Source organism: Cavia porcellus, unplaced genomic scaffold (genome assembly GCF_034190915.1).
Source record: "Cavia porcellus strain 051 isolate PalLab524CR breed Dunkin Hartley unplaced genomic scaffold, mCavPor4.1 scaffold_31, whole genome shotgun sequence".
NCBI classification, from domain to species: Eukaryota; Metazoa; Chordata; class Mammalia; order Rodentia; family Caviidae; genus Cavia; species Cavia porcellus.
Window position 1 is genome coordinate 957,069 of NW_026947514.1, and position 22,353 is coordinate 979,421.

The window sequence follows — 22,353 nt, forward strand, 5'->3', positions numbered from 1 at the left end:
CCTGAGTTTCCAAGGGTGGGAATTGCAATCTGGGATTATAGTGGGGCACCACGGGGATCGAACAGAATGGATTGTGAGAGTGTGCGTCGCTCCGGTGCCCACGGGGACCTGGCCCAGGCCGGGCCTCCCTCCCTGCCCTGTCCTGCTCCCTCCTTCTCCCCACCGGGGCCTGAGCCCTCCACTGCCAGGAGCCTGCCTTGTCCTGTGGCTGCTGGCTCGGACGCAGCGGGAGGCCTGACCCTGGGCCACAGGCCACGGGAGCTGCGGGAGCAGAGCCCAGGGCACAGAGATCGCAGCCTTTCTCATCCCCGCGGCCCGGCGCTCCTCTTCCCCTCAGCCTCTCTTTTGTCAGATTTTAGCTGACATCTATAATTTGGAAAGCCATAAAAATGAGTCTAGATGAAATATTAGAGGGTGGCAGGATGAAGAAAGCAGAACAAAGAGGCTCTTGCTGCTTTAAACAGGTCTTAAAACTGCTTTCATCTGTGTGCTCGCCTCAGCCCAGAGAAATTGATTCATTGACCAAATTGGCCATTTAAAATTCAAAAGCCTTCGCTTCCCGAGAGCGGTTCCCTCCTCTCCAGATTTATGGGGCCGTGGAGAGGCACCCCGGTGTCTCTGGTTTCTTTTTTAAGGATGATCTACAGTGAGCAACAGGCCCCTCTTCCCAGAGAGCACACGGGAGGCTGTGCTGGCCTGGGGCCCGGGGCCAGCTGGGGCGTCTTTGAGGCGCTGTCCATGCGTGGAGCTGAGCTCCGGTCCGGTCTGTCTGAGGCTCCTACCTCCAGAGGAGGAGGATGAGGGGTGTTCACAGGGAGGAGCAGGAGGAGGGGCTTGAGATTCAGACTGTGGTGGCATCACGTAGAGAACTAGGGCTGCTCTGCCCGGCCTCAGGGAGATGGACACAGGCGGCTCCCACCTCTGAGCTCACCTGTCTGTTGGAGAAGAGGAGCAGATGGCACAGGTAGGGCAGAGCAGAGCCTGGAGGCATCGCAGGCCAGGTGTGGGCTTCTTGTGCTGCAGAGAACTGCAGAAGAAGCAGAGCGCTGCCCAAGGGGCGAGCTGACCTCCACCTCCCTCGGTGGGGGAGCGGCGTAGATAAGCCTTATTGGTGCGGCCCGATGGGAACTCCTTCCCTGGAGTCACCTGGGCTCCAGCTACCTCTCCTAGGCAGACCAGCTATCCCTGCAGAGCCTTTCAGACTGGAGAGAGATGGGGTGGGAGAGGGGTGGGAGTGAGCACGTCTGCAGAGCAGTCACCAGTCCAGGGGACTCCTTCAGGAGAGCCCACAGGGACGGCAGGAGTGGAAATGTGAGGGAGATCAAGATGAGATCAAGATCTGGGCTCAGTCTGACACCAAGCTGGTGCTAAGTGGCCGAGGGGGCTCCCTTTCAACCTGTGAACAGGGAGCTGTTCCCCTGGCCTGCAGTCCTGCTGAGGTTCTGTCCAGGGCCCACCCCTCTGCCCTGCAGTGCCTTGTGCTGCGTGCCTGACCCTCTGCAGTGCCTCCTCTGGCTGCATGGGGCCTCGTTGGCCCCCATGCTCTCGCCACAGCACACCCTGCCCTTGTCTGCCCAAACACACGCCTGGCCTACAGTGGCCTCAGGGACATCTGTTTGGTCCTGCAGCTTCCCTGGGCCCCTGGAGAACTTGGCTCACGTGTGAGGTTTGCTGAGGAGGAGCCAGAAATAGACTTAAAGGAAGGGAGGGGTAGGTACCCATGGGGGTCCCCAGCAAGGCTGTGGGCACCTTGGAGTCACCCACCCAGGAGCCCAGGTCTGTTAGCTGCTCGCTGTATCCCAGGAGCCAGGCAGAGGATGATCCTCTGGCATTCGTGTGCACGTGGCTCAGGGGCAGGGTGGGGGGGTCCCAGGGCACTTGCCCAGGCAGTGTGGGTGCTGGCTGTCAGGGTAGGTCCGGGGCACTGGGAGACATGCTGAGCTTTGCAAGCCCCTCTTCCAGGCAGATAGAAGGTCATCCATGCTGGCCAGGCCACCAGGAGCCTGCTGCTTCTCTATAGCTCGCCCTGGGTAGAGCTGGGGCCCCCACAGTCATCACCCCCAACAAAACCTCTAGAATCTATTTTAATTACCCTGTATTATTTTGTAACTTTAATTACATACTAAGTGACATACTAAAAAACCATCGTTAAAATTTAAGTCTTTGTAATAACACCATTTTATTACATTTTGATGACTTTATAACTATGATACTTTATTATTCGTTCCATGCTATTTTATGAAGGCACAGTGAGGTTTTTAATACCTAATTACAGTACCGGGTGATCATTAAACCCCACGCGTGTGTGCTGGGGGAGGAACCCCCCATCGGGCCCGGCTGGGCACGGATGGCATCCTGGAGACCCGGGTGCTGGCCCTGGGCAGCTTGCCTGGCTGGACCATTCCAGCAGGTCGCTAGTCAGCCATCGTCCTTCAGAAGTGACCGTTAGACGCTTGAGGCATTTGTGGCTTGGGGTATCCTCCAGGTCTGAGCCCATGAGAACAGCTGGGCTTTGAGGACACTGGCAGGGCCCTTGGACTTCTGCTTTCTGTGCCCGAGGTCACCCTGGGAATCTGTGGTGGCCCAGGGAGCCCCACAGCTGAGCGGCCTGAGGATCTAGCTTGTGGCTGTGGGCAAGTGGGGTGGGAAGACTTCCGGGGAGCAGAGAAGGTAGAGAAGCCAGGGCCTGCAGGGCTGGGGCTCCTGGCCTCTGTGTCCCCACCTTGGGTGGACCCTGTGCCGTCCCTGGGCTGCAGAGGAGCAGCCACTGCAAGCCTGTTTTGTCTCAGGACAAGAAGCACAGGGACGGCTGGAGCCCCAGGGGCAGGAATTCTGCTGTGCTTCCTGCAGAGAGGCTGCCTGTGGTGTGGCCTGCAGGGCCCTGCTGCTTGCCTGGCTGTGGCCAGCTGTCCCCTAGACCCTCTACCCCCTGCTGTCTGTTGAGGTGCTGGCCACAGCCAGTTCCTGTCTGGCACACTCTCTTCTGTTGTTCTGGGGCCTTCCTTTCTTTGATGCCCACTCAGTGGAAGCAAATCCTGCCAAGTCCCACCCCTCCTGCCCTGGTCACTGCATGGAGCACTCTTTTTCTTCTTATTCCATTGGGCCTGTGTTTGCTCCAAGGCCAGCCCAGTAGGCAGAGGCCCTCTCCCATGGACTTGGGATCTGATACCCAGGGAACCCTAGCCTGGGGTCCGGGTATGATGCACCCAGCAGCAGTGTGGAGCCACCTAGAAGCCAGGGGGACCAGACAGCATGGGTGGTGGCCTGGGACCATGCCGTAGGTCCCAGAGGTCCTGGCCCCTGGTCAAGGGTAGGAGGAAGGCTGCTCCTGGCAGTGGCGCCAGATCTCTCGGGACTGTGGCTCTCGGCCTCTCCCTGGGGCTGTGGGTAGCACAGCAGGTGAGTGGCGAATGGGGACAGAGCCAGGCGGGGGGGGGGCTGGTGGGAGCTCGAGGGTCTCAGGGAAACCGCTGCGCAGAGTCTTTCCACCGCTGACTCCTGGAGTGTGCGGGAGCAATCTCGCCAGAAATGAAGCGGCAGCCTCGCAACACTCACTCCAATCCCATGATTCAGTAGCTTTGCACAGGCCGTGGCAGGATTTGATCGTCCCAGGAATTATATGGCCCTCTCGTCCCATTCAGAGGAAACTCAATTACCTGGAAGTGGAGCAATCAGCACTGCAGTGGCTGCGGCAACGGCGGGGGTCCATGAGCTGCGGCCTGGGGGCTGCCAGGTCTGAGGCCGTGGAGAAAGACCCCCCCATACATAGGTACCCCAGGGACATTGAGCGACTCCAAGCAGGATGCCACAGGGCACTGCCTGCCCGCACCTTTTGCTTGCAAGTGAGAGAGGGTGAAACTGAACCAGTGGAGTCCTCTGTAGCAGCATGGGTCCAGGCGACCTTGGCTCTGCACTGTCATCTCCTGATGGCCTGGGGCCGGAGACATGGGCACTGTCCTGGGACATGACTCTTCCCCAGAGTCAGGGGGGGAGGGAGGCCATGGGCATCCTGGTGGCTGCACCTGTCACATCTATGTCTTCCCTTCCCAGGAGGCTGGGGCTCAGCAGCACCTGCTGGCAGCCAGAGGTCCTGGAGCCCCTCCTGTGTGTCCAGACCCCAGCCAAAGAGGCCCACCCCCTCTGTCCTCCACTGGGCTGCACCCATCTGCCCGCCAATCCACAATGATGTCTTGGCCCTGTCCACTCTCCCTGCCCACCCTCCCTGCAGCATTACCCTGCCTTTCTCGGGAGGAAGACCTGCAGCTTCTGGCAGCCACCTGCTTCATCCCCAGCCTGCACAGGGAGGCTGTGGGAGGGGATTCCCTTGGGGAAGGGCTGAGGAGGAGCCTGCAGGCCTGCGGCCAGAAGCTGTGGCCCCTACGAGCCCACTCCTCTCTTCCCAACCCCAATACAAGTCCTCTCCATGGGTCCCTGGCCAGGCAGCCCCATGTGGCTCTCCGTCGACAGGGTCTGCAGTCCATCTTGCAGCAAGGGTCACTCCCCCTCCCCCATTGAGGGTTGGGCCTGAGCCTGCTGCCCGCAGGGCCCCTGTGTTGTGGAGAAGCTATAGTCTTTGCCTTCACCGAGGAAGTTGTCTCCTGGCTTCAAGCATGGACTCCTGAGCCCCCAGCACAGACCCTTCAAGCTCTGATATGGACTCCCACAGGTCCCTGCAGTAGGCACCGGGCCTTCGAGCTCCACAATGCGTGGCAGCTCTGCGGCTCTGCGGGCACCGCTGTAAGCGACTGTGCACCCTTCTACTCGGGAAGCCTGGCGTTCAATCTGTCTTCCTAGTGAGCACTGGTAGACACAGATTCTGGTGTCAGGTGAACCTGTCAGTCCCAACAGGGAAGGGCAGAGGATGGGCGCTGGCAGGGCAGGGTTTTCCTGGTCTGGAGGAGCCTGAGGGGAGATGCTGAGGGGCTGTGGGGCCCTTTCTCACTCACACCCCCCACCCCCTCCTCCATGCTGGAAGGGACCTTCGGGCTTGGTGGACAGTTGGCCTCGCCCTGCCATCCTGGCCTCACCCCAGGTCTAAGCTGTTACTTGGACATCACAGCATCAGTCCCATGGTAGGCAGATCGAAGATGTCTCTGGAACTAGGACAGCCTGGCTGTGGGGCCCAAGGAGCTGGCCTGGCCTGGAGCTAGGGGCTTCTGTCCCTAGGAAGGTCCTGGAGCTTTCATCCTGGGGACACCAGGCAGCCTGAGGGACTGTCGACTACAAGGACATCCCTGGGCTGAGCAGAGAGGCCTGGGCACAGGCAGGCTGGAGGAGAAGGGGCAGAAGTGGAGGGGCCCACACTGGCACAGCTGTCAGCTGACGATGAGGACGGTCTGAGAGCCAAGCGAAGCACTTAGCATGCAAGATGTGCCCATGGGTGCCAGCGGGTGCTCACTGCAATGCATGTGTGAAGACAAGGGCCTGCAGGCATGGGCACCCAGACTTCTCTCCTCTCACCTTTGGGAACCTGGGGTCACCAATCGGGGTCCCCTGCTGACCCCTGCCAGGCCAGGCATGACAAAGACACCCCCTTCCTGCCACACTCTGGGCACAAAGAGCTTGGGTGGGACTTCACTGTGACCTCCTTTCCCCTGAGAGCCAGCGACTGTCCTCCTGCCCTTTGTGCCTGTGCCTCCCTGGCCCGCCCTGGCCTGTGCCTTGGCAGACTCGCCCCAGGACGGAGCTGCTTCTGAGGTTGTGCTCATTTTCAAGTTTGTGTACAATTCCAGGAGAGAGCTGGAGGCTTTGTCCATGTGGAGGCAAGGGGCTGAGTTGGGGTGCAACTGGGCCCCCCAGGTTGCCCGTGTGAGTGTCAAGACCTTGGTGTATGCCTCTGTTTGGATGTGGGACCTCGGTGGAGGTGAGGATGGCCCAGTGAGGTCACTGAGGTGGCCCTGACCGGCAGTCCTGACATCCTTCTACGAGGAGACGTGAAGAGAGACGGGCCCGGGGGACGCAGGGGAAGAGGGGTCCCAAGTGGCCCCGTGCCAGCCCCACTGACCTCAGATGTCCAGCCGCCTGTCCAGTGCAGAGTGGATGGACAAGCAGGCTGGGCCGTGGGACCCAGCGCTCAGCAGATCCCCTGGGAGGCTGCCTGGAGCGTGGGAACAGCGTGGAAGACTTCCTTGTGGTTTTTTCTGTTCTTTCTTTCCGTGTGAGTCCTTCACCCAGTTAGAGCTTATTTTTGGTTAAGTGAGTGGCTCCACTTTTATTTCTCGGTAGCTGGCTGCCCTCACTGTGTGTGGGCGCTGGCCTCCCGCCCCCAGAGCCTCCTTCTCACTCTGAGCCACTCATGGCTCCTGCGGGTCCCTGCCTGTGTCCCTCCCCTCTGCACCCCACCGCTGAGGACTGTCCCTCTGTGTGGACCTCACACAGGGCCAGAGACACGACTGATCCTGCAAATCTGTCAGCACATGATCTTAAGCTGCAGGCTGAATTCAGAAGCAAACATTTTCATATGAAAGTGCTTATCAAGGAAGATAAACTTTTAGTGTCCTTAAGTAAAGTGTTGTCATGCTTTTCAGGCTGCGTCGGTGGGGACCTCCGGAAGCCAGAATCTGCTCCAGGTCTTTGGAGCGGAGGGGATGTATCTCGGGGAGCTGGTCCCTCGCAGAGAGGGTGTGCAGGCTGGGAGAAGAGGCGGGGTCGCCTCAGTGTGGAGCCTCCAGGGTACCCAGCCGCTGCCAGAGGAGACCCTGGGAGAGAAAGGGGAGAAAGGGTGACCGCAAGCGTTGCTGTCCTGCCCCTTCCACCTGCCAGGAGCCCGGGCAGCGGAGCAGAAGGGGCCGCTGCAGACCGGCAAGGCCTCAGCTCCGCCCTGCTGCTGGCCCTCCTCTGTGGACACACTGCTTTCTTTTCCCTTTTGTTTCCGGATTCTTATTTAAAACAGGCTGATATTTTGTGCCTGCATAATCACATGCACCTTCCATCCTGTCACATTTTCCTGTGAATTTTAAGCTTTGAATACAGTGGCTGGGGCTTGAATACAAGTTCCAGGGCCCGGGGTGTAACTCGGGGAACAGCATTTGCCTGGCATGTGCAAGGCCTGGAGTTGAATCCCCAGCACCACAAAAGCAAGCAAACAAACAAAACAAATGGTTTTCTCTCTTTCTTCTTCGAGCGAGCTACTAAATACTGCGTTTTCGTGTTTGTAACTGCCCGAACCCTGACCCAGTTCCAGGTGGCAGCAGTGCTAAACCTGGGAGTTCTGATCCAGGTCAGTGCCTCATGACCTGGGTGTCCCTCTTGCCAAGTGGCCAAGCTGCCCCAAGGGGCTGCGGCGGGGTCAGTGGCCCTGCTCTTGGAGATCTGGTGGTCACCTGCTGGGTTGGACAGCTCTGCACAGACAGCGAAAGTCAGATTGCAGCCCACAGCTGCCGCGCCCCCATCCATAGGCCGGCATCAGAACAGAGGGGCTGGGCGGCCCTGCCTGGAGGACCCTCAGCCGCAGTTAGCACTTCACAGAGACTCAGGGGCCTGCGGCTGTCCCTCAGGAAGGGTGACATGGGCCCTGCTTGGCGCCCTCTTGCCAGGTGTGCCAGCCTGTCCTCCAGGAGCCCACAGTGGACTCAGGTGCAGGCTGCCCTCGGGGAGCCACTCCCAACCTTGCTGGCATGGGAGGTTGCCCCCTCCCATGTCTCATCCTGGCTCTTCACAGGCCTGACGGCTGAGCTCCGTCAAAAGCATCTCTGCATCTGGGGAAGGGATGTCCTGGTGGGCAACAAGCATTCAGATTCTCAGCTGGATTTCCCCGTATTGAGCCATCCTTGCTTGGCTGTGGTGGATTCATAGTTCTTGATTCCATTTGCTAATATTTCCTTTAGGTTCTTCTCTGTGATGAGCGATACCATTTGTGGGTAGCATTTTCTGTTGTTAGGAGACTGTATAAAGAACGTGTCACTGACCTTGCACACTATCTGCCTCCTGTCCCAGAATGTTCAGAGTGACACTCGATTTCTACTGCTGTGTGGACAGAGCCAGATCTGACCTCTCTGGTCTTGGTGACTTTAGGAATCAAAAAGCTTAATTGATGCATGTGACACCCATCTGACGAGCACACGTCGGCGTGTTTAGTAGATCCATGGGCCCTTGCACACCTCCCTTGTGTAACTCTGGCTGCCTTCACCTCATGAGCTACAGCCCACCCCCAGCCTCCACCCCTCCACAGGCCTCCGTCTCATCCATTCTCCTGCTCACAAACGCCATTGCACAGGCTGGCCGCTTGCAGATTTCCTTTGATGAAATGTCCATCTATGTCCTTTGGCCACTTTTAAATGCTGTTTTACATATCAAGGATATAAGTCCTTTACCCTGCAAATAACTTGCAGATATTCTCTCTCTCTCTCTCTCTCTCTCTCTCTCTCTCTCTCTCTCTGTCTCTCTCTCTTTTTGTTTTGTTTTGTTTTGTTTGTTGGTATCAGGGATCAAACTCATGACCTTTGTGCTTACCAGGCAGGTACTGAGCCAAATCCCCAGCCCCTTGAAAATATTTTCTCCCATTCTACAGATTTGAATTTCCACTTTCTCAGTGGCATGAGTAATAGCATTAAAGTTTAAATTTCGATGTAGTCCAGTTTATCTACTTTCCTTTTGTGGTTTGTGTCGTATCCAGGAAACGGCTGCCTACCCAGGGTCAGGCCGACTGCTTTCCTGGCTGAGGACAGAAGCCAGGGCCCCATCCCTGCCAGGCCTGTGCTCCGCCGCTGAGCTGCACCCAGCTCTGTTTCTGTCTCGCCTTCCCAACCTCACCGTTTTAGCTCTCATGGCGAGACCGGGGATGCACTTTGAAATTAATTTCCGTGTGTGGGACAAGATGGGACGCAAAGCAGTGCCCGTGCCCTTGTTGAGAAGATTTCTCCTCACTTAACTGTCTGGCTCCGAAGCGCAGGGTTCGCTTCGGTCTCCTTCTGCTCCGTGTGGCCATGCTCAGGTGGGGGACGCTGCGTCTGGGGCACCACCGTGATGGAGTCAGTGGTGAAACGGGAAAGTGCGGGTCCTCAACCTCTGCTCTTCCTGTCCAGCTTCCCCTGCTGTGCTGGCCGCTCGCATTGCGTGGGATCTGCTTGCCAGCTCCGGTGATAAAGCCAGCTGGTCGTGGTGAAGGGGCTGCGCTGGGTTTGAGGTCACTCGGAGCAGTGCCGTCGCCTTAGCAACACGAAGGCTTCTGAGCCGTGCACTCGTGCTATTTGCCACTGATTTTGATTGACTTTCTTTCAACCACATTTGTAATTTCCAGCATACAAATGCTACACTTCTTTGTTAAATTTATACCTAAGTATTTTATTTTTTATGCTATTATAAATGAATTTTTTCCTATTATTCATTACTAGAGTGCATAAATACGATTGATTTTGTATAGTAGTCGCATAAACTGCAACTTTGCTTAAGTCATATGCTAGTAGTAATTGGTTTTTCTATGTGTGGATTCCTTGGGATTTGCTACATAGAAAATGATGTCATCTGCGGATTGAGGTATTCATACTTCTTTTCCAGTCTGCATGCCTATTATTTCATTTTCATGCCTGATTTCCCTGGCTGGACCCTCTCGCCCGTGATAAACAAGAAAGAGGAGCAGCGGCCAGGTCTTGTTCCGGGGCTGGGCAGGGGCACCCAGTCAGCTGTGGCTCTTTGCAGATGGGTTTGCAGGGCTGGGGACCCCTCATACACCTGGCCTGTCCAATGGTTTTACCTCATTGTTCTGGGCTTGTTAAACACTTTGTGTCTGTGAGGTGATCACTGGTTCTTGTCCTTCATCTTTTGTAACCTGGTGCCTTCCACCAATAGATTTTTGTGTGATAAATCAACCCATCATTTCTGGCTAAATCCCATATGGCCATGGTAAATAATCCTCTTATATGCTGCTGGAATCAGTTTGATAATACTTTCTTTGAGAAGTTTTTCATGTATGTTCACAAGGTAACTCACCGGAGCCCACTGTGTGATGTCTCTGTCTGGTTCTGTTCCACTTAATCCCGGCTGCAGAGGATGCGCCGGGACATGTTCCCTCTTCTTATTTTTTAGATGAGATTGTGAAGGATCACTATGAATTCTTGGAACATTTGGCAGATTTCAGTGGTGACCCTAGGACCTCGCTTTTCTTTACGGATTTTTCCCCCTAAGTTTCTAATTCAGTATTTTTGCTTGTTATAAGTCTACTTAGCTTTTCTAGATCATCTTGAACTAGTTTTGGTTAGATTTTTCTTACTATGAATTTTTCTGCTTCCTCTAAGTTATTGAACTTGTCAATGTCCCTCTAGTCACTGTATTTCGTAAGACCAATAACTTTACAGATTTCAGTGGCTTAGTCTTCTCTTTTTCTTTTCTGGTCTCCACCACTAAAAAATTGTCACTTTTCTTCTTTTCTTCAAAGAACCAGACTTAAGTTCACAATAACGCAACTAGATCTAGTGGTCTTTATTGTTTTGCATTCTGTGTTCCATTTATTTTTGCTCTGATCTTTATTATTTCCTCTCTTCTGTAGGCTGTGGGATTAGTTATTCTTCCTATTCTGCTACTGTAGTGTATACATTTGCAGGTGTAAATTTCCCTCGAGCATTTTTACTGGCTTCCGTTCATTGTACCTTGTGTTTGGTGGGCTGCGTTTCCATTTTCGTTCATATAAACGTGTCTTCTAATTTAAGATTTCCTCTTTAACTATCGGTTAATTAGGAATGTTTTGTTTAATTTCCTCTTCTTGTGAATTGTAAATTTTGTGGTGCTGTTGCTTCCTGACCTGATGACGGTGGTGGCTGGTGGAAGCGTTTTTCCATCCCGGCGGCTGTGTCTGGGGACCACAGAGTTTAGGCCAGAGAGCCCACCTGTCCTTCTGGGGGCAGTGCTGTGGGCCTGCTTGGGGTCCGGCCGTGTGGACACCTTGTTTTCTTTACCCGAAGTGAGCAAAGGCAGAAGTGTGTTGGATTTCTTGTTTTTCAGATGCTGAAACACACATTTGAACTTTACTGGTTGGACACGCTGAATCTCAGAATCTGAAATTCAGAATGCTTGGAATTTTGTAACTACCTATGCACCTTTGCTGACACTTTTTGTTTATTGTGTGGGTTTGAATCACTCTCTTGTGTTTCTTGCTGTCAGTCTGGAGATTTTTCTTTTCTTTTCTTTTCTTTTTTTTTTTTTTTTGTTATTTCTCATAAGGCAGATTTGCTGGCAAGAAAACAATCTGGTGTTGTCTTTCTTTAACTCCTTGTTTAACGATGGATTTGTGGGGTATAGCGTCTCGCTTGGCAGTGTTTCCTGTTACCATCTGAATGCGTCCTCCCAGGCCTTCTGGCTGCCCGTGAAGCGGGGAGGGGGTCCCTCATGGTGCCTCTGGCACACGCAGCGGCCTCCTGCCCGTGCCCACAGCCTCTTCGGCCTTGGTCTTCGGTGCTTTGCTGGCCACGGTCTGGGTGAATATCTCCTACTCTGCTCACAGGGCTGAGCACCCTGGATGCCGGAGGAATATTTTTCAACAGATCTGGAAAATTTCCAGCCACTATCTCCCCACATTCTCTCACCCTGCCCATCCTGCCATCCACGTGCTCCTGTTGGGTATTCCCTGCTGTCCCACGTCACTGAGGCTCTGTGGTTTCTCTTATTTCCTGATCTACTCTTCCGTGTCCATGACTTCTACAGGTTCATCATTAACCTCACTGACGATTTCTCCTCGCAGCTGCTCGAGATCGTGCAGTGTTATTCTCACTGGGGATGCTGTGTGCATGGGCGCTGGAGTCCCCCTCAAGACGGCTGTGAGCCCCCACCACGCCCAGCTCTCGGTTTCTAACAACTTTCTCCAGGCACAGGGCTCCCTGGCTCCTTCCATGGCTGGGTCAGAGATTCCAGGGGAGCCCAGAGAGCAGAGCAGTGTGGGAAACCCTGCCGTGAGGAAATGGATCAGAGGGACCTGACTGTGGGAATGGTCCACACAGCCAGGGACATTACAGCAACAAAATAAAGTAGGCGAGGTCATGACCCAGGAACCCAGGAGTCCCTCCTGATCTATAGACGACTGAATAAACTCCAAAGAGGGGAGGGGTGGCATCTGTTCCATGCAGAAGCATTCCAAGCAATTTATGTCAATCCTGTGTTTTCCCTCTCCTTAGGTGTGGACAGCTCACAGCTACTTCTTTCCAGAGACATCAAGGGGTGACTAAAAGCCACTGTGAAGGCTTACATGCTAGAAAACCTGCTTTGATCCCAGTCAGGACACGGAGGCAGGTGTGGCATTGGGTAGGAGACCCTGCCTGAGAGGCCCTGTGGAGGCCTGCAGAGGGGCTGGGCCGGATGTCTGAAGGAGGGCTCAGGGCTAGGGAAGGTCTCAGGGGCCTCTCCCAGGCTCATGTCTGCAGGACCTGAGGTCAGCGGATGCCACATGGCCATGCTGTGGGTGCAGCACTGGGCACTGTGGAAGCTGCATTTTTGATTCTGGTGAGGACAGCTGACTTCCCACGGAAGTAACTGTATCACGAGTCACATATTCTTCATCAAAATGATACAAAGCGACCCTTTGTTTCTCACACCAGTGTCCTCCAGGGGTTATGGGGGGGCCCTGGGGGGCTCCTGCTGCCATGAGTCCTTGCTGGCAGGTACGGGAGCTCAGAAGACCCAGTCGCTCAAGTTTGCTCTGCAGTGAGCTCAGGCCCCCACTCCTGGGCTGTCGCATGCCGAAGGAGAAACCCACATGGGGGGTGTCCAGCAGAAATCCCCGGGTAGCGGCTCACTCACAGGGTGGCTGTTCCTAGAGTGATGCAGAAGGTGGCTTCAGAGGATGGGCACAGCGTCAGCAGACTGGTCACACACCAGGCTCAAGGTGGAACAACTCCAGCCAGGTGGGTTTTGATCTGCAGATATTCCTTTTCGTGGCCAGCGAGTTCACACCCAGAAGAGAGGTGCTCTCCTGGGGGATGCACAGGAATTTAATGTCCGCTTTGCAGTTAGGCCGTTCTGAGCCCAGGGATGGCACAGGGACCCGCAAAGGGTCATCAAGGGCCACCATGGAGATCTGCATAGAACTCAGATGTGGCTTCCCTGGAGCCACAGCCAGGAGCTGACCACTGACCTCGTTCAGGGCATCTGGCCAAGGCCAGGAAAGGAAGGCGATAGGGTCAGAAAGGGGCGATGTGGGTTATGAGGTTTTAGTAGGCAATGTAATTTTGCTCAGGGACTCTGTGATTAGAGTTCATAAGCGTGGGTGCAGGAAGACAGCACCTCTGCATCACCGTGCAGGAGCCGGGCGAACTGAGAAAGTAACGGAAAAGCTGCCCATTCCCAGTGGCGATAACACTCCAGGATGACACTGATGTGAAACCACTAAATGAGGAATAATAAGCTTTTAGTGAAGGCCATGGATGAGATTTGACTAATTGGAGGGAGATGTCAGGAACGAGAAGACTCAGTGATCTATAAATTCTGTGCAGTTTCATGTGAAATCCTAGCCGGGCTCCATGGGACCTGGTGGCTCTGTCATTCACGTGGGTGCCAAAGGGCTGAGGGCAGTCAAGACCTCTGAGTCACCACAGGGGGGAGGGCACAGCAGAGGTGTCTGGGGACCCGCGAGGTCAGGGGGTGTGGATAGGAGAGCTGAGGAACTCAGGTCATCACCCAGCACTGGACAGAGACAGAGTGCAGCTGGGCCCCAGGCAAGCACCCGACACGCAAAGCTGTAACCATCTTAGAAACTCGGGGAATGGCATCAGAGCAGAACACAGAAATCTTCCTCAGGTAAGGCGTGCAAAGGGAACACAAGGCTGGCGTTTGGTAAAGCTGACTGTGGTGTGATTAACAGCCTGTGTACAACAGGGGCAACACGAAGTTAAAAGTTAAAAGACCAGTCGCCAGCCAGGACAGAATGTCTATTATTAAGGTAACAGAAGCGTGGTAATTACCCTGCATACACAAATCACTAAGACAAGTACAAGAAAGAAAATAGGCAAATGATATGAACATGCAATTCCCAGCAGGAGACGGTGGCCAATCAGCGTGAGAAGAGGCAGCAGTGACAGTCACACCTGTAACCCCAGCTACTCAGGGGGCTGAGGCAGGAAGATTCCAAATTTAAAGCCAGCCTGGACAACTTAGCAAGATCCTGTCTCGCAATACAAAATAAAGGGCCTGGGATGGAGCTCAGCCGCAGAAGTGCCTGTCCCTCAAATGTCCCCTCCCTCAGGCCGGGAGACACTGTTGTCCGTCTGCACAGGCAGCTGCTTATGCAGGGTGTGGCGGCAGATGCGGGACTTCTCCTGAGGATCTGACCCCGAGGTGCTCTGCAGGCGGACGCGGCAGCCATGGCTGGCCCTGCACAGACGGGGCCAGAGGTCAGTGCCCAGAGGTGCGGTGCCCAGTGGGCAGGGATGAAGCTGCGCACGGGTCGCCGGGTGGAACACTGAGGCTGTCTGCTCGTGGGGCTGCCCGTGGGGCGGCAGATGCTGGAGTGGGGAGAGAAGAGAGCAGGGCTTTCGTCTGTTCCTAATGTTTTTGCTTCTAAAGGTAATTACCTGAAGCAAATATGGAAAAATGCTAATCTGTGTTAAATCTGGGATAAAATCACACGCTGTCCTGTAGAACATGCTCTGCGTGTTTGGATTACCCCGTAATAAAACCTGGGGACAAAGAACGCAGATCCTGGGGGGGAGGGGCCTAGGAGAAAACAAAAGATGCTAAGATAGCAGAGAAAGATGAAAAACGAGCCCACAGTCTGGGATAGAAATCAAAGAGGAAAAGAAACCATTTCAGAAATGCGGGTGGAGGAGACTGCTGAGCACAACCTCAAGGACGTTTATTCATTCAACAAATAATTGAACACCTGCTGAGGGTCAGGCCTTGGGGACTGAAGTCCTTCCCCTCCCAGAGCTGAATCCCCTAGAGAGAGGCAGAGTCAGGCTCAACTGGCAGGCACAGGAACGGAGCTCAGGAGAGTCTGAGCTGTCAGCTCGGGAGGGGAGGGGAAGCGCTGGCTGTGGCCAGGGTTGGGGAGCTCGGTGCTGGAGGGGGGAACACGGGCCCCTGCAGGGCTTGGGGTGGGGACCCCATCAGAAGAGCAAGGAGGGCAGAGGCCCTCCAGAGTGAGGCCCGCTGGAGTCAGAGCAGACACGATCACTGGCGCTGGCTGGAGGGGCCACCTGGACTTGGGACAGAGGCCTAGAGTCCTTGCCCCAAAGGGCCTCAGGGCACCCAGAGTGTCCTAGTGGCACCGTGTGGCTATGTGGACCGACATGTGGGAACCGTGGGAAGAGACAGAAGAGACTGAGAGATATACTTAGAGAACATGGTGCTCTCTGCTTCCTCCTCCCAGAAAACAAACAGCCAGAGAGGAAAAGGAAAGAGGGACCAGAAGTGGACTCAGCGTGTGGGAGCCCAGCTGCCCCCGAAGTCCTGGAGTAGAGGGACCAGGTCCCAGGCTGGGCCTAAAGCAGACTGCCATGCGTGGGCGGGTAGCTGGTCAGTCCCTCTGCACGGGGCCCTGCAGCTCAGCCCAGCTCCCCTCTGCGGAGACAAGAACCTGGGTGTGGGAGCAGCCAGGTGCAGGTGCCCTGACAGTAGCAGGGCCCACCTGTGCCCAGCCCATGGGCATCCAGGTATGGGCTACTCTGGACAGGGACAGGCCGAGGAGTGGGCACCTGAGCCTGACACAGAGTGGGCTCCTGGTGGGCAAGGGGAGAGTCATCCTGCTCACTGTCAGCTGTGGAAGGCTGGTGACATGCTGCGCTCCTGGCCATGTTTACTTCGTGCATAAGGACACCGGTGGGCAGCAGGGCCAACGTGGGGTTCAGCACTGGGGGCCTAGGACAGAGCCCTGCTCCTCACCACTGTCCCAGCTCGGCCATGGAGGGTCCTGCTTACTGCACAAAGCGCGCTGGTGATGCTGACCACAGAGTCTGAGGGGTAGTGCCTATGTGTGACCTCAGGGGCAGGCGCTGCCAGAGATACCCTGGGGGTATCGGGCTTGCTAAGGAGGCCACAGGCTGGGCTTTCCACACAAACGGTTCCTACCAGCAGTGCTGATGGGGCTCTGGGGCGATGGTGGAGCGGGTCCTCAGGTGGAGCTCCGTGGGCCCTGCGACCCTCCTGCCCCTGCCCCTGGGTTTGGGCAGCTCCTTGGTCCCAGCCCACCTCTCCCCTGCCCGCAGGGTGTTTGGTCTGTCATTGGATTCAGCTTTAAACCACTCCCAGCTCAATTCGACTCAGTTCCCTCCCAGGCCACTCTCAGCTCAGACCACATGCAGGGTGTGGTCCTGGGCTGGGGTCGGGACTCCTGCCAGGCCCCACGCAGGCCATGGGCCTCTGCAGGTGGCCTGGTCTGGACTTCCCGAACTTCACCTCACGCACTCCTCTAGCCAAAGCCTGGCCACAGGGATCGGCCACGGTGTAAGCACTGCCTCCACCTGTCCAGTGATGTGCAGACCTGGCCCGCACGTGGAGAACAGCAGAGGAGGGGGACGCGAAACTCGGGCAGAGCTCTGCAGTGTTCCCTCGCTGGTGTGCTGGGGACGGCTAGTGACAGCAGGTCCCGGGAGGCAGCATCCCCTGTGGGTCTCATTGATTCCACACCTGTCTGCAAAACCACCCCACAGGGGCATCCCAGACTCCGGGGCAGGGGCGGGGTGCTTGGGAGATTTGAGGGCACAAATCGAACTCATCCTTATTTATGAACCGACATGGGGCAGCTTATTACTCTGATCACTCACTAATCATCCCCATAAATGCAGGGAGCGACAAAATCCCACAGAATCAATAACGTGGTAAGTTCTGTGTCTAAATCACAGCACCTAGTGCTCTTGAGTAAACCTTTCGGTAATTTACAAAGGCTGTTGAATTTTATAGTAAGTGTTTTTCAAACCAAGCTGGATTCTAAACAATAATGACTTTTTAATGTGGCTCTGTGATTACATTGTCATCGTGAAATACGGGGGTCTCTGACTGCATCTGAAATGAGCCTGGTGTGAATTACTCCCCGGCATGGACCAGCTCGGCCCAGGTAAAGCAATCTTCATAAATCACCCTCCAATCCGGGTGGCCTGGCAGGCGAGGCCTGATGCCAATGTTTGCAACTCAGATTTCCACGGACAATTTGTAAACAAGCTCTTCCATTTGTTCCGGAGCAGCGGCCACAGCCAGGCAGCTTGCAGTGGCCCTGCCCCGTGCTCATAGCCTCGACCTTGGCTGGAGTAAGGCCAGTGGCTGCTGCCCCGAGGCTGTTCATGCAGAAACAAATGAAAGGTCTGTAGCCCTGAGCGAGGCCAGGGGTGGCCCTTGGGGCTGGTGGCCACTGTCTCATTGGGTTTCTGTCTAGATGTCCCCGTGAAGCTCCACGCGGCGAGGATGGGTTTCTGGGAAGGTGGCACTCCAAACTGACTTGCTGCTGCGAGCCGAGTCTGCAGGAGGAAGCAGCCAGCAGGGGCCACAGCCCGGAGGGGCTGTCTCTCTCCGGCTCCTCTTCACCCCTGAGCCCTGCCCTCAGCAGCTCCCAGCCCTGCGCCATGAGGCTGCCCTGTCTCATCCCTTAAGCCGTGCATGTTGGGTATTCTGTTCCCTTCATCAAAAAGGGACAAAGTATGCAGTGCCGTGATGGCCCTGGGCCTCAACCTCTGGCACATGTGTCCTTTCCTAGTGGTCACCTTGGCCACCCTGTGCCCTACTGTGGGTGCCTGATTGCCTGCTCCTGAGCTGCTGCGTGGGCCCTGGTGGACCACACCTTGGGTCTCCACTGAGCAGGGCACGGGAAAAGAGGGCTCTGCCGGAGCAGGGTTCCCTCAGCCACCTGGAGGCTGTGGGTGGTGTGGAGCCAGAGGGACTTGGGCTGCCTCGTGGGGTTGCACTCAGCTGTGGGTTCCTGTGTACCCCAAGCTTCTAGGCTGAGCCTGTGAGGAGTCAGAAGACCCTGCCCTATGGGGGCCGCCAGGACAGATACACTTTTCCCTGTCTTTCTGGGAAGCGAGCTCCTTGGCTGGAGGCTCTAGGCTCCCAGGGTCTCAGGATGGCTTCTCGGGACTCAGGGGTGTCTGCTTCCCAGAGTGAACCAGCTGGGGGGCCTGTGTCTTGTTTCCAGAGGGGTCAGAGGCAAGGAACACCCTATGGGCTCTGGGCCTGGGGCTTGGGGGCAGAGCTCCATGAAAACCTGATGCTGAACCCCATGGTCAGCCCAGAGTACAGATGAGACCAGGCAGAGGCTGTGGAGCAGGGCCCTTGATGTCTCAGGGCTGCTACAGGGGCAGGGAGGGGTTGATTTCATTTCCTGGTGGCTTAGGATGGGTTTGGATTTAGCCTCAGTGCTCCCCCACTTATCCAGCAACCCTGGGAGCCCTCCACGCCAAGCCTGGATCGTTGAGATGGCCTATGGGCCACCCTCGGCCTTCAGGGTCCACCTAGAGATGAGACATGGGGCCCAGAGCATGGGGCCCAGCTAAGGGTGAGGTGACATCCCTACGTCTGTGCCTGGTGCTGCCCAAATTGCAGGCAGGAGGGGGACAGGGAGGCAGGCAGGGTCCGGGGCAGGCCTGGGGGCAGTGCTTGTGAGGCCTGAGCTCACGAGTGGGCCCCTAGCAGGTGCCACCTCCTCTCCTCCGAGCCCTGCCTTAGAGTCACATCTGTGTCTCTAGATAGGGAAACTGAGGCCTGCATGGAGGGCATCTGCCCAGCTCGGAGCACATGGAGGTGAGCATGGGCCCAGACACCATGCCCTCTGTCCCATCTTGGAGCACGAGCAGCCCAGGTCCCCTCCTGGCCCTGAGCCATTCGTACGCTGGGGCCCACGCTGGCCGCACGCTCGGGGAATCGCTGGAGTTAATGGCTCACAGACGGTTAGACCCGGTGAAGGGTTGCCGTTACGCTCCTTCCTGGTATTTAACAAACTCATTTGTTTTTAGTTTTCCGGAGGGAGAGGGCCTGTGAAGGGGCAGCGAGCCTCTGTCTGACCCCTCCTTGAGAAGGAAAAAGGGAGAAGCCAGAGCCAAACCGGCTGCAGCAAGACAGCAGCGAGACGCAGTTTAATCTCTGTGATGCAGGACAGCAATGCCTGGGGCTCCCCCAGGAGAATCAATCCAGCCACTTTAAGGGGGAATGGAGCCCGAGTCTTTCATGTCAAAAATTAACATACGAACTTCAAATTCATGCACCGATTCAAAATCTGATTTAACAAACTGCTCTTATTAAAGTCAATTGGCGAGCATTCCATTAGAAAAACAAATGAAATCTTCCCGTCTATGAGATAAATAATTTTCTCCCCACACCTAAGCGGGAGGCATTAACTTAACGGGTAATGATCTAAATTATGTATTAAACTCAATTACTTTTTATGACCACTTTCCAATTAGGGTGTGCTGATTGACTGTCGGCCGGGAGACTCCTCCTGGGCCCTACCTGGTCCCTGGGCCTGGCGCTGGCCCTGTAGCCCGTTGGCCCCAGCTTAATTGACTGTATCCACAGGGCTGCAGGCGAGGCTGTGAGCACGAATGAGCTGGTGCCAGCTGAGTTTCCCTCCACCGAGCTGCTCCGGGAAACACCTTGGATGTGAAAATCTGGCCTGTGTCCGAGCTCAGAGCCCCAGTCCTGCTGGGTCCGGGAGTGACCTGCCACAGGCGAGGCAGCGGGGCTGCAGCCACAGTGTCTCCGTCCTCTGAGCCGCTGTCTCCTCCTGCCAGGAGCCGGTGACTTCCCAGCCCAGCTGAGGCTCCCGACTCGGGGGGCCACGTCCCCAGCCACGCTTCTCGCAGTCTTCCTTACCCAGCGTTTCACTTCCTGTGACTCTGGTTACTTGAGGTCAGCCTCTCTCTGACAATACCAGGTGGAAGCCTCCAGAAACACACGAGTGGGGAGACTTGGGCTGCACACCATTCTGAGAAACTCGACGAGCTCTCAGGTCACCTGGCAGCGTCCGGCCTGTTCCCTGTCCACCGGCCTGTGCCAGGCCCACTGTCACATAGCCGCATCAGGTGAGGGACTGAAGTGAATGTTCCTGAGGCCGCGGGTGGAGATAGCGTGGTTTGGAAGTGACCGGTCCCCTGATGCTCTCTGGTCGCCACAGCCTTGACTTCTCCTCCCTTCACCTTGCAGGTGGGCACCGAGTCACCACACAGCTTCGAGAGACGGTGGTCACACGCAGGGAACATGCCCACGTCCTTTTAGCTGAGTCCTGTGTCTGTTGCTGACCTCCTATGGTCTTGGTGGTGCCTGAGATCTATCATGGTGCCCGTGCATGAAAACAGTTTTTGGGTTGGGCGCCTGCCGAGGGCTTAAGACTCGTAGGTCCAGGCGAGGTGCCGCACCAGGCCACGTGTCAGTTTAAGAAGCCTGGAGCTGAGCATGGTGGTGCACAGGTGGTGGTGCAATCCCAGCTCTCTGGAAGACTGAGGCAGGAGGGCCAAATATTTCTAGCCCAGCTTGGGCAACTTTCTGACTTAGAGAGACCTTGTCTCAAAATTTAAATAATTTTAAAAGCACAGGGGATGTAGCTCAGTGTGAAGGCCCTGGTGCCATTTCCCATAGCACGCTAAATAAATATAAATAAAAAACACACCGAGACTCAGCATGAAGGGACTTCTCTGCAGGGGACCATCTACCCTCAGCTGGATTGTGTGGCCTTGAGAGTGGGGCTCGGAGTGGGGCAGGGGCCAGAGGATGTGGGAATGGTGGCACTGATCAGGGTGGGTCCCCTGGCACTGAAGGGTAGGCCTGGAAAGAGCTGACCATGCCAGGGACCCCATCTCTGTTGGAAGGGCAGCCACGGTGGACTGAGCTTCAAGGAGGCCTCAGAGCTGGGCCCCTCCAGCCCCTTCCCCTCACGTTTTCTTCCTGACCACAGGTAAAAAGGAGCGCTGAAGCGTCATGGGCTAGGTTCACTTCCAGAAAGAGGACTGAGAGCCCCAAGGGTGCCCACAAGGTTTGGGGGACACACAGAGGACCATCTCTGCTGCTCCTCTGCCAGCTGGGACGCAGCTCCAGCCCTATGTGAGTGACCTGGGGCACAGTGGCCGTACCCCTTCCGCAAATAGGCAGGGGAAGGTCTTGGCCATCTGAAAGGGGGATCCTGTTGCCTGGTGGGGTCGCCCAGGGCCACCTGCTGGGGGGAGGTGACCTCCTGGACAGGGAGCCTCCCTGGCTCCAAGACAGCAGGGTTGCTATGTCCAGCCTGACCCCAGGGCAGGCCCTGCCTGCCATCAGGGAGCAGCAGGACAATGGGAGCCGGACAGATGTCCATGCGGCAGCACTGGGCAGCAATGAGAGGGAACCCCGCCCTGCTGCTCTGTGGGCCACCGTCTGAGGCGTTGCGCTGTCACGGAACCCCAAGTGGGGCCTGTGTGGTTGTGTACCGGTGCAGTGCAGTTGATGGTGCACAATGTCCAGCCGGGCGAGAGGTGGGAGGACTATCCCTCAGCAGCAGCCCGGGATGTGCCTGGGCCTGCTCTCCTTCTCCACCCTCCTCCCTGCTGAGGACCCTGGCAGGTGACTCAAGCTCTCCTGGCCCCACCACCTCTGCTCAGGCACCAGTGCAGGGTCAGTGCACCAACTAGGAGGCCCTTCAGGTCCTTCTGCGTCTTCTGGGGCTCAGTCCTGCTCCTGATACCACCTGCAGCCTGTTGGAGGCCATCTATTTTGTCACCACACCTGTGGGTCCTCCTGACCAGCATGGGTTGCCAACAGCGAGTGCCACAGGTCAGATGCTGCGGCTGAGTGAAGGCTGAGCTCTGCCCAGCCCTGCTAGGTTCTTCAGACAGGAGGTGGCATCCAGGGCCCTGAGCCCTGCTGAGTGCCTGGCCCTACCCTGGACCCCAAAGGGCCCCCGGCAAGGAAAAATCTCTGGTCTGAACCCCAGGGTCCATGGCTGGGGTGTGTGCCAGACAGAAGTGGGCTCTGCAGTCAGGCACATGAGAAGTCGCACAGCTGCTCGGTCGCTCCTCCTGGGCCACCTCCCTGCCACCTGCTTGGGTGCCAGTGTTCCTGCAACTGCTGACCAGGGCACTGGAATGGGCTCAGCCACAGCCAGCCCTGGCCCTGTATGGCCCAGACTGGGGTTTGCTTTTTGTTTGTTTGATGAATTCCTCTGATGTTCAAGAAAGAAATTAATTTTACTTGTTCCTCCAAGCGGTCATTAGAAAAGCTTTTAATGAACACAGTAAAAACCAACTAATTATCCCAATGGCATTTTACTCTAAATAAAATTGACAGGAACCATGAATATGATGCATATAATTCTCCTCTGTTTATTAAAACCCATTTATCACATTTTATCCTAGAGGAAACTGATCATATTAGTCTGTGATAATTTAACTAATATTTCCTGGGTGCATCTAATATTTAAGGAGGTTTCCTGTGTCATAGGCACTGTGGCAATGACCTCCCGTCCTGATTCCTCTTCCTGGT

General features: G+C 55.9%; 1 long non-coding RNA gene across 1 annotated transcript; it reads left to right on the forward strand.

Moving 5' to 3' along the window:
• The first annotated feature begins 602 nt into the window (after positions 1-602).
• LOC134474186 (uncharacterized) lies at positions 603-22,173 on the forward strand. Its single transcript, XR_010044846.1, has 3 exons — positions 603-964; positions 19,420-19,925; positions 20,047-22,173. It is a non-coding gene; the product is annotated as an uncharacterized LOC134474186 (long non-coding RNA).
• Positions 22,174-22,353: the final 180 nt, after the last annotated feature.